The 11,173-nt window shown below is 39.6% G+C and overlaps 1 protein-coding gene across 2 annotated transcripts in view; it reads right to left on the bottom strand.

Annotated features, from left to right (window-relative positions):
- Positions 1 to 3,296: 3,296 nt before the first annotated feature.
- Positions 3,297 to 11,173, bottom strand: part of CD274 (CD274 molecule) — a 69,630-nt gene continuing 61,753 nt past the window's right edge. For both annotated transcript variants that reach the window (XM_053700612.1, XM_053700611.1), the window contains exon 7: positions 3,297 to 3,877. The gene's annotated coding sequence lies outside the window, so the exon portion shown is untranslated. The remainder of the gene's footprint in view (positions 3,878 to 11,173) is intronic.

The following is an 11,173-nucleotide window of genomic DNA, read 5'->3' as shown; positions in this document are numbered from 1 at the left end:
CATGATTTTCATGCAGGACAATGCTCCATCACACGCGTCCAAGTACTCCACAGCGTGGCTGGCAAGAAAGGGTATAAAAGAAGAAAATCTAATGACATGGCCTCCTTGTTCACCTGATCTGAACCCCATTGAGAATCTGTGGTCCATCATCAAATGTGAGATTTACAAGGAGGGAAAACAGTACACCTCTCTGAACAGTGTCTGGGAGGCTGTGGTTGTTGCTGCACGCAATGTTGATGGTGAACAGATCAAAACACTGACAGAATCCATGGATGGCAGGCTTTTGAGTGTCCTTGCAAAGAAAGGTGGCTATATTGGTCACTGATTTGTTTTTGTTTTGTTTTTGAATGTCAGAAATGTATATTTGTGAATTTTGAGATGTTATATTGGTTTCACTGGTAAAAATAAATAATTGAAATGGGTATATATTTGTTTTTTGTTAAGTTGCCTAATAATTATGCACAGTAATAGTCACCTGCACACACAGATATCCCCCTAAAATAGCTATAACTAAAAACAAACTAAAAACTACTTCCAAAACTATTCAGCTTTGATATTAATGAGTTTTTTGGGTTCATTGAGAACATGGTTGTTGTTCAATAATAAAATTAATCCTCAAAAATACAACTTGCCTAATAATTCTGCACTCCCTGTAAAATAAAAAAACAAAAAAAAAACATTTCTACTAAGTGAAGAACAAAGGTATTTGAAGTGTTTCTATTAAAAAAAAACAAACGAAACAAAACATTCAGTTTGTTTAGAATTTATATTTTATGTGTCAAGCTGGTTGACTGTGAATAGCTCAAAAGTGTGTGTATATATACATACAGACATACACTTTTGAGTCCTTCCCATTCAAACACCACAATCATTTTAAACCCTTTTTAGATATTTGAAGGGACAGTCTAGTCCAAAATAAACTTTCATGATTCAGAAAGGGCATGTAATTTTAAACAATTTTCCAATTTACTGTTATAACCAATTTTGCATTGTTCTCTTGGTATTCTTAGTTGAAAGCTAAACCTAGGAGGTTCATATGCTAATTTCTAAGCCCTTGAAAGCCGCCTCTTCTCTCAGGGCAGTTTGACAGTTTTTCACCACTAGAGGGTGTTAGTTCATGTGTGTCATATACTGTAGATAACACTGTGCTCATGCACGTGGAGTTCCTATGAGCCAGCACTGATTGGCTAAAATGCATGTCTGTCAAAAGAACTGAAATAAGGGGGCAGATTGCAGAAGCTTAGATACAAGGTAATCACAGAGGTAAAAAGTGTATTTATATAACTGTGTTGGTTATACAAAACTAGGGAATGGGTAATAAAGGAATTATCTATCTTTTAAAACAATAAACATTCTGGTGTAGGCTGTCCCTTTAAGTCAATAATACACTTATATTTTACATGTATTATGTTTATATATGAGTGCAATACTTCCTTTCATTATAATTTACATCTGTTTTGTTACACTTTATTCTAGTTCTAACATTATACAGGTCTCAATTAGCGCCAACTTTTTTAGACCTGTTAACTTTGAACTTGTAATATTAGTGATGTTTAGCGTGGCCGCAATATCCAATGAAAGTATAGGGTGCACAAAAGAGATGTTTGCTGCACTAAACATTCTCTGGTTATTCAGTTTTACCATTGACTTGTAATTCCAGATTGCGAGCTAATCCTAGAGTGGTCCAGCAATATTGATAGTGCACATATACACATTTTTTTTTATTATGCTTCACTTGTTATCTAGGCATACGTGTTTAAAGCATATGAATGGCAGTTTATTACATTATAACTGTATGTAAACCATAAATAGCAGTTTAAGTAAGGAGACACAGAAAAACAAAATGAAAAAATAAATTGTATTATATTTATTGATATCACATGACATTTACAGCATGCCTCGGATTTCGCACAGTATGAAGCATTCATGAAATTATTTTAGATTAAGGAAAAACAGTATACATACTCAAATCAGTCCTGTTTTAGAAATGTTTATCAGACCATCAATAATACATTAAACCACAGGCAGACAGCAGGCATTTAAACACTTATACTACCCATTCTTTTTAAGAGTTATGGCATATAATAGGATGATTACAGGTAGTTGCCAGAATTATTATGAAATAAAGGACTATCCTATCTATGCTATCCTCGGGCTGCAGTAACCAGGAACCGCTGGGCCTTGTGGCAAAATATAAAACAGGATCATTCCCCCTCCAGCACCATTGGCAGCTACCAGCATTTTTCATCCTTCATACATACATTTTTCAACGCAGACATATACCACGTCACATGTGTATAAATAATTTTACCTGTATATCATTTGGAAATATAGTAGTGACTGCATCCTTTGAATCCCTGGTGGTTATGACTCTACTTCAACTAATACAGGTTACACAGGAATCCATTACACTAAGGACCGTTTCCATTAACATCATGCTACCTTGGGCTTTAAAATGATATAAAAGTGCAATAAGAAAATATTCTAATATGTTAAACACATCTGTTAACCCAATGACACGAGATAAATGAGTGTAGCCACCAATCCCTAGCTAGTTCCCAGTATGCATTGTTGCTGCTAAATATATGTACACAGAAGTTGTTTTTTTTAACAAAGTAAATTTGCTAATAGAATTGCATGCTCTACCTAACTTATAACTTTCCTGCCCCTTTAAAGAATACATTGACCTATATAAATGTTAAAATACTGTAGTCTAAATTGGCTTCCTGCCTTTAATTTGCTCCACCTCCACAGCTTCCCTATAAAACAGTCAGGGAGTTTGTTAGATATTTGGTATAAAGTTGCTCAAAAAAATTGTTTTTAAAGACTTGCCACCTCAGTCATGTTTTTCAGGACACTTATAAGTTACACATGCTGCAGGGTGTGCAGAGAGGAATATGTATAGTACTATCCAGAAACACATGTTCCTCCCTGCACACCCTGCAGCATGTGTAACTCATAAATGTCCAGGAAAACATGACTGAGGTGGCAACCCCAGTGGCAATATGTATATAGAGTATTTGTTTTTGATTGTTAATAAGAGGAAATACTCTACTTGTCAACTTAAATCTAATGCAGTTACTAAGAGGTAATAATATAATTTGACATACATATATACATACACACACATGAACATATAACTCTTAAAATGTAAACATAAAACAATCCGAAGAAGAGAGCTGTGAGGTATTGAAAGCTTATAGAAAGAAAAAAAAACTTTGATGTTGTTGGTCCATTAAAAGGTATTACAATCTACTAAACGAAAATATAAACATGGGATAAATAGGACAAATATGTTTAATCTTTTAAAATCAGATTTCTTCATTTCAGTTTATCCCATGAAGGAAAAAAAACATTAAAAAAGTTGTTCCCATCTTAATAAAGGTTGTAAACTTTCATTTGAACATCTTCTGTAGCAAAGTGAACTGTTTTGTTCAGCTGAATTGTTTTCATTCCTTTATATTTCCACACAATAGAATTAAAGTGCTAAATAATACTGCAGTTCTGCCCAATAGTCTTGTCTCAGAAATCCGAACACTTAAGAGTTGATTATTGATCTGGGGCAGCAATATCTCCATATTAAATGAATGTAGAAAATAAAATCAGCCACTGCAACAAAGGTTAGTATGATGTGATTTTCTTTAAAAGTCACCAATTTGATAACAAGAAGGCTTGATCCAAATGCTGACCAATGGCTTTCATTGAGTCATAAAGTGCATATCTCTCTTTTCAAACAGTCTTTTATATATTTTCTTCAATTCATTTTTCTTACTAAAATCCACTTAAAGCTATTTATCTTTACAGGAATATTATTTCACTCATTTCCAAGATATCAGTCCATAGTGTATCTTCTATTGCTGCTTGTTTAACCAAACTCCTGTGTTACATTTGTAAAACAAAAAAAAGCTTCAGTTTAGCAAATGAATATTTATGATTATATAGCAGAAGGCAGAATCAAGTTTATTAAACATGCAGTACGCCAAACCTTAACATGCACAAACTAAAGCAAATAAAATCCTTTACATTCTATTACAATAAACAGCTAATCATAAACATGCAAAACTATTAAGTATTCAATTATATCCACTGATTAAATCTTGCCTTTTGTATCTTCAGAGCCTTAAAGGGACATAATAGTCAAAACTCAAGTTTAAATTTTGAATAGAACCATTTCTGTTATATATTTGTTTTTACATTAATGGTTCTAGAAAAAAAAAACAGACTGTTTTAAAGATATATGTACATATGCTGCACATGCTCAGTGCAACCACATTTGGATCCAAGCCCTGGATTCAAGGCATGGCATATATCAGTTTGCCTCTTACAAACACAAATGGCTCTATGAGCATGTGCGGTGTTTGAGTTTGGGTGCACTTGGCAAACACAGTATATTTTTTCTAGAAGATTTTTTGCCAAAACAAGTATAACATAATAAAAAAATCCTATTCAAATCTGAAATTTTGATTATGTCTCTTTAATATGTTTTTTTCCCCAAGGATGATACATAATCACTTTTTAGTGCAGCTATTCTGAATTTAGAGTATAAAAAATTAGTAATATGGATCAATGATAATAATGTAGAACAATTTAACTTAACACCATGGGGCCGAATTATCAAGCGCCGGGCAGACATGATTCGCTGTGGCAAATCATGTCCGCTAGACATCAATAATTCCTAACAGCATACGCTGTCGGCATTTAACATTGCACAAGCATTTCTGGTGAAATGCTTGTGCAATACCTCCCCCTGCACATTTGCGGCCGCTAGCAGGTGGTGTCAATCATCCCGATTGTATGCGATCAGGTTGATTGCTGTCAGCCACCTCAGACCGCTGCTTTGGGAAACTTTGGGGATAGATTGCAGCATCCGCTGCTTGATAAATCTACCCCTATGTATGTAGTCAGTACAATGTATTTTAGCTTTCTCTGGGGTAACTTAGGGTACTACAGTTTATTTTTTCTTTTTAATGTGGAGTACTATTTAAAGTGGAGCGCTATTTAACGCTCCAATTGAGTGTTAAATGCGCTAGAAGTAACCTTTTTGCGCTCGTCAGGTTGCACTCGTATTATGAGTTGAAAGTAAACATTTCGCTGTCACACTAACCCGACAAGAGCAAAAAGCCAAAGTTAGAATATCCTGTGCATGTTCATATATTGCCCCATAGAAGTAAATGGGGCAAAAAAAGTGGAGTGGGGAAGTAACACCCTACTCGCATGCACACGATCGCATATTCTCATGTGTGCTAACCCGACATAAAAAACAGAATTTATGCTTACCTGATAAATTACTTTCTCCAACGGTGTGTCCGGTCCACAGCGTCATCCATAACTTGTGGGAATATTCTCTTCCCCAACAGGAAATGGCAAAGAGCACAGCAAAAGCTGTCCATATAGTCCCTCCTAGGCTCCGCCCACCCCAGTCATTCGACCGACGGACAGGAGAAAAAAACAGGAGAAACTATAGGGTACCGTGGTGACTGTAGTTAAAGAAAGAAATTCATCAAACCTGATTAAAAAACCAGGGCGGGCCGTGGACCGGACACACCGTTGGAGAAAGTAATTTATCAGGTAAGCATAAATTCTGTTTTCTCCAACATTGGTGTGTCCGGTCCACGGCATCATCCATAACTTGTGGGAACCAATACCAAAGCTTTAGGACACGGATGAAGGGAGGGAGCCAATCAGGTTACCTAAACGGAAGGCACCACGGCTTGCAAAACCTTTCTCCCAAAAATAGCCTCCGAAGAAGCAAAAGTATCAAATTTGTAGAATTTGGCAAAAGTGTGCAGGGAAGACCAAGTCGCTGCCTTACATATCTGATCAACAGAAGCCTCGTTCTTGAAGGCCCATGTGAAAGCCACAGCCCTAGTAGAGTGAGCTGTGATTCGTTCGGGGGGCTGGCGGCCGGCAGTCTCGTAAGCCAATCGGATGATGCTTTTCAGCCAAAAGGAAAGAGAGGTAGCAGTAGCTTTTTGACCTCTCCTCTTGCCAGAATAAACGACAAACAGAGAAGACGTTTGTCTGAAAACCTTTGTTGCTTCTAAATAGAACTTTAAAGCACGTACTACATCTAAATTATGTAACAAACGTTCCTTCTTTGAAACTGGATTCGGACACAAAGAAAGCACAACTATTTCCTGGTTAATATTTTTGTTGGAAACAACCTTTGGAAGGAAACCAGGTTTAGTACGCAAAACAACCTTATCTGAATGGAACACCAGATAGGGCGGATTACACTGCAGAGCAGATAACTCAGAAACTCTTCTAGCAGAAGAAATAGCAACCAAAAACCGAACTTTCCAAGATAACATCTTGATATCTATGGAATGTAGAGGTTCAAACGGAACCCCTTGAAGAACTGAAAGAACTAAATTCAGACTCCAGGGAGGAGTCAAAGGTCTGTAAACAGGCTTGATCCTGACCAAAGCCTGAACAAAAGCTTGAACATCTGGCACAGCTGCCAGTCGTTTGTGTAACAAGACAGATAAAGCAGAAATCTGTCCTTTTAGAGAACTCGCTGATAATCCCTTATCCAAACCTTCTTGGAGAAAGGAAAGGATCCTAGGAATTTTAATCTTACTTCATGAGAATCCCTTGGATTCACACCAACAGATATATTTTTTCCATATTTTATGGTAAATTTTTCTAGTTACAGGTTTTCTGGCTTGAACCAGAGTATCTATCACAGAATCCGAAAACCCACGCTTAGATAAAATCAAGCGTTCAATTTCCAAGCCGTCAGCTGGAGAGAAACTAGATTTGGATGTTCGAATGGACCTTGTACTAGAAGATCCTGTCTCAAAGGTAGCTTCCATGGTGGAGCCGATGACATATTCACCAGGTCTGCATACCAAGTCCTGCGTGGCCACGCAGGAGCTATCAAAATCACAGAGGCCCTCTCCTGTTTGATCCTGGCTACCAGCCTGGGAATGAGAGGAAACGGTGGAAACACATAAGCTAGGTTGAAGGTCCAAGGTGCTACTAATGCATCCACTAGAGTCGCCTTGGGATCCCTGGATCTGGACCCGTAGCAAGGAACCTTGAAGTTCTGACGAGACGCCATTAGATCCATGTCTGGAATGCCCCATAATTGGGTCAACTGGGCAGATATCTCCGGGTGGAGTTCCCACTCCCCCGGATGGAATGTCTGACGACTCAGATAATCCGCCTCCCAGTTTTCCACTCCTGGGATGTGGATCGCAGATAGGTGGCAGGAGTGATCCTCCGCCCATTTTATGATTTTGGTCACTTCTCTCATCGCCAGGGAACTCCTTGTTCCCCCTTGATGGTTGATGTAAGCAACAGTCGTCATGTTGTCTGATTGGAATCTTATGAATCTGGCCTTTGCTAGTTGAGGCCAAGCCCTGAGAGTATTGAATATCGCTCTCAGTTCCAGAATGTTTATCGGGAGAAGAGACTCTTCCCGAGACCATAGACCCTGAGCTTTCAGGGAGTCCCAGACCGCGCCCCAGCCCATTAGACTGGCGTCGGTCGTGACAATGACCCACTCTGGTCTGCGGAAGCTCATTCCCTGGGACAGGGGATCCTGTGTTAGCCACCAACGGAGTGAATCTCTGGTCTTCTGATCTACTTGAATCACTGGAGACAAGTCTGTAAAGTCCCCATTCCACTGTTTCAGCATGCACAGTTGTAATGGTCTTAGATGAATTTGCGCAAAAGGAACTATGTCCATTGCTGCAACCATCAACCCTACTACTTCCATGCACTGAGCTATGGAAGGACGTGGAACAGAGGGAAGAACTTGACAAGCGTTTAGAAGTTTTGACTTTCTGACATCTGTCAGGAAAATCTTCATTTCTAAAGAATCTATTATTGTCCCCAAGAAAGGAACTCTCGTCGACGGAGACAGGGAACTTTTTTCTATGTTCACCTTCCACCCGTGAGATCTGAAAAAGGCCAGAACGATGTCTGTGTGAGCCTTTGCCTTTGACAGAGACGACGCTTGTATCAGAATGTCGTCCAAATAAGGTGCCACTGCAATGCCCCTTGGTCTTAGAACCGATAGAAGGGACCCGAGTACTTTGTTCAGAAAAGGCGAACTTTAGGAACTGATGATGATCTTTGTGGATAGGAATATGTAGATACGCATCCTTTAGATCCACGGTAGTCATAAATTGACCCTCCTGGATTGTAGGTAAGATCGTTCGAATAGTTTCCATTTTGAACGATGGCACTCTTAGAAAATTTGTTTAGAATCTTTAAATCCAGAATTGGTCTGAAGGTTCCCTCTTTTTTGGGAACTACAAACAGATTTGAGTAAAAACCCCAGTCCTTGTTCACAGTTGGAACTGGGTGTATCACTCCCATTTTTTACAGGTCTTCTACACAATGTAAGAATGCCTGTCTCTTTATTTGTTTTGAAGATAAGTGAGACATGTGGAACCTTCCCCTTGGGGGTAGTTCCTAGAATTCCAGAAGATAACCCTGAGAAACTATTTCTAGTGCCCAGGGATCCTGAACATCTCTTGCCCAAGCCTGAGCGAAGAGAGAGAGTCTGCCCTCTACTAGATCCGGTCCCGGATCGGGGGCTACTCCTTCATGCTGTTTTGGTAGCAGCAGCAGGCTTCTTGGCCTGCTTACCCTTGTTCCAGCCTTGCATCGGTTTCCAAGCTGGTTTGGTTTGTGAAGCATTACCCTCTTGTCTAGAGGCTGCAGAGTTGGAGGCCAGTCCGTTCCTGAAATTGCGAAAGGAACGAAAATTAGACTTATTCTTGGCCTTGAAAAGCCTATCTTGTGGGAGGGCATGGCCCTTACCCCCAGTGATGTCTGAGATAATCTCTTTCAATTCTGGCCCAAAAAGGGTTTTGCCCTTGAAAGGGATATTAAGCAATTTTGTCTTGGAAGATACATCCGCTGACCAAGATTTTAGCCAGAGCGCTCTGCGCGCCACAATTGCAAACCCTGAATTTTTCGCCGCTAATCTAGCTAACTGCAAAGCGGCATCTAAAATAAAGGAATTAGCTAACTTAAGTGCGTGAATTCTGTCCATAACCTCCTCATACGGAGTCTCTCTACTGAGCGACTTTTCTAGTTCCTCGAACCAGAACCACGCTGCTGTAGTGACAGGAATAATGCACGAAATAGGTTGCAGGAGGTAACCTTGCTGTACAAAAATCTTTTTAAGCAAACCCTCCAATTTTTTATCCATAGGATCTTTGAAAGCACAATTATCCTCGATAGGAATAGTAGTGCGCTTGGCTAGTGTAGAAACTGCCCCCTCGACCTTAGGGACTGTCTGCCATAAGTCCTTTCTGGGGTCGACTATAGGAAATAATTTCTTAAATATAGGAGGGGGGACAAAGGGTATACCGGGCTTTTCCCACTCCTTATTCACTATGTCCGCCACCCGCTTGGGTATAGGAAAAGCGTCGGGGTGCACCGGAACCTCTAGGAACTTGTCCATCTTGCACAATTTTTCTGGAATGACCAGGTTGTCACAATCATCCAGAGTAGATAGCACCTCCTTAAGCAGTGCACGGAGATGCTCTAATTTAAATTTAAATGTCACAACATCAGGTTCTGCCTGTTGAGAAATTCTACCTGAATCAGAAATTTCCCCATCTGACAAAACCTCCCTCATGGCCACTTCAGATTGGTGTGAGGGTATGACAGAGTAATTATCATCAGCGCCCTCCTGCTCTACAGTGTTTAAAACAGAGCAATCGCGCTTTCTCTGAAATGCAGGCATTTTGGATAAAATATTTGCTATGGAGTTATCCATTACTGCCGTCAATTGTTGCATAGTAACAAGCATTGGCGCGCTAGAAGTACTAGGGGTCGCCTGCGCGGGCATAACTGGTATAGACACAGAAGGAGATGATGTAGAACTATGTCTACTCCCTTCATCTGATGAATCTTCTTGGGCAACATTACTATCTGTGGCAGTACTGTCCTTACTTTGTTTGGACGCTATGGCACAATTATCACACAATTTTGAAGGGGGAGACACATTGGCTTCCATACATACAGAACATAGTTTATCTGAAGGCACAGACATGTTAAACAGGCTTAAACTTGTCAATAAAGTACAAAAACCGTTTTAAAATAAAAAGGTTACTGTCTCTTTAAATTTTAAACAGGGCACACATTTTTACTGAATATGTGAAAAACTATGAAGGAATTGTTCAATATTAACCAAATTTTCACCACAATGTCTTAAAGCACTCAAAGCATTGCACCCCAAATTTCAGACCTTTAACCCTTAAAATGACAAAACCGGAGCCGTTTATAGTTTTAACCCCTCTACAGTCCCAGCTACAGCCTTTGCTGCGACTTTACCAAACCCAGGGGGGTATACGATACCAAATGAAGCTTTCTAGGGACCTTTTCAACTACTTCTAGACCCATACACATGCAGCTGCATGTCCTGCTCTCAAAAGTAACTGCGCAGTAATGGCGCGAAAATGAGGCTCTGTCTACTACAAAGAAGGCCCTTCCTGACTGGGAAGGTGTCTAAGCCAGTGCCTGCCGTGAAAATAACGTTCCCCAAAGTTATAAAGTGTGAATTTTAACCTCAAGCTGTATAAAATGCCCAAATAAAGCAATCGATCTAGCCCATAAAAGTGTCTACCAGTTTTATAGCCCATATTAAGCCCTTTATTCTGTTTGAGACTAAGAAAATGGCTTACCGTTCCCCATGAGGGGAAAAATGACAGCCTTCCAGCATTACACAGTCTTGTTAGAAATATGGCTAGTCATACCTTAAGCAGAGAAGTCTGCTAACTGTTTCCCCCAACTGAAGTTATCTCATCTCAACAGTCCTATGTGGAAACAGCAAACGATTTTAGTTACTGCTGCTAAAATCATATTCCTCTCACAAACAGAACTCTTCATCCTCTTCTGTTTCAGAGTAAATAGTACATACCAGCACTATTTTAAAATAACAAACTCTTGATAGTAGAATAAAAAACTACAACTAAACACCACATACTCTTCACCATCTCCGTGGAGATGTTGCCTGTGCAACGGCAAAGAGAATGACTGGGGTGGGCGGAGCTTAGGAGGGACTATATGGACAGCTTTTGCTGTGCTCTTTACCATTTCCTGTTGGGGAAGAGAATATTCCCACAAGCTATGGATGACGCCGTGGACCGGACACACCAATGTTGGAGAAATAAGAATATTTTACATTCCAATGTTCTTCATATAGAAG

Source organism: Bombina bombina, chromosome 2 (assembly GCF_027579735.1).
Source record: "Bombina bombina isolate aBomBom1 chromosome 2, aBomBom1.pri, whole genome shotgun sequence".
NCBI classification, from domain to species: domain Eukaryota; kingdom Metazoa; phylum Chordata; class Amphibia; order Anura; family Bombinatoridae; genus Bombina; species Bombina bombina.
Note: the sequence above shows the minus strand (reverse complement) of the source record. Positions and strands in the feature narration are given on the sequence as shown.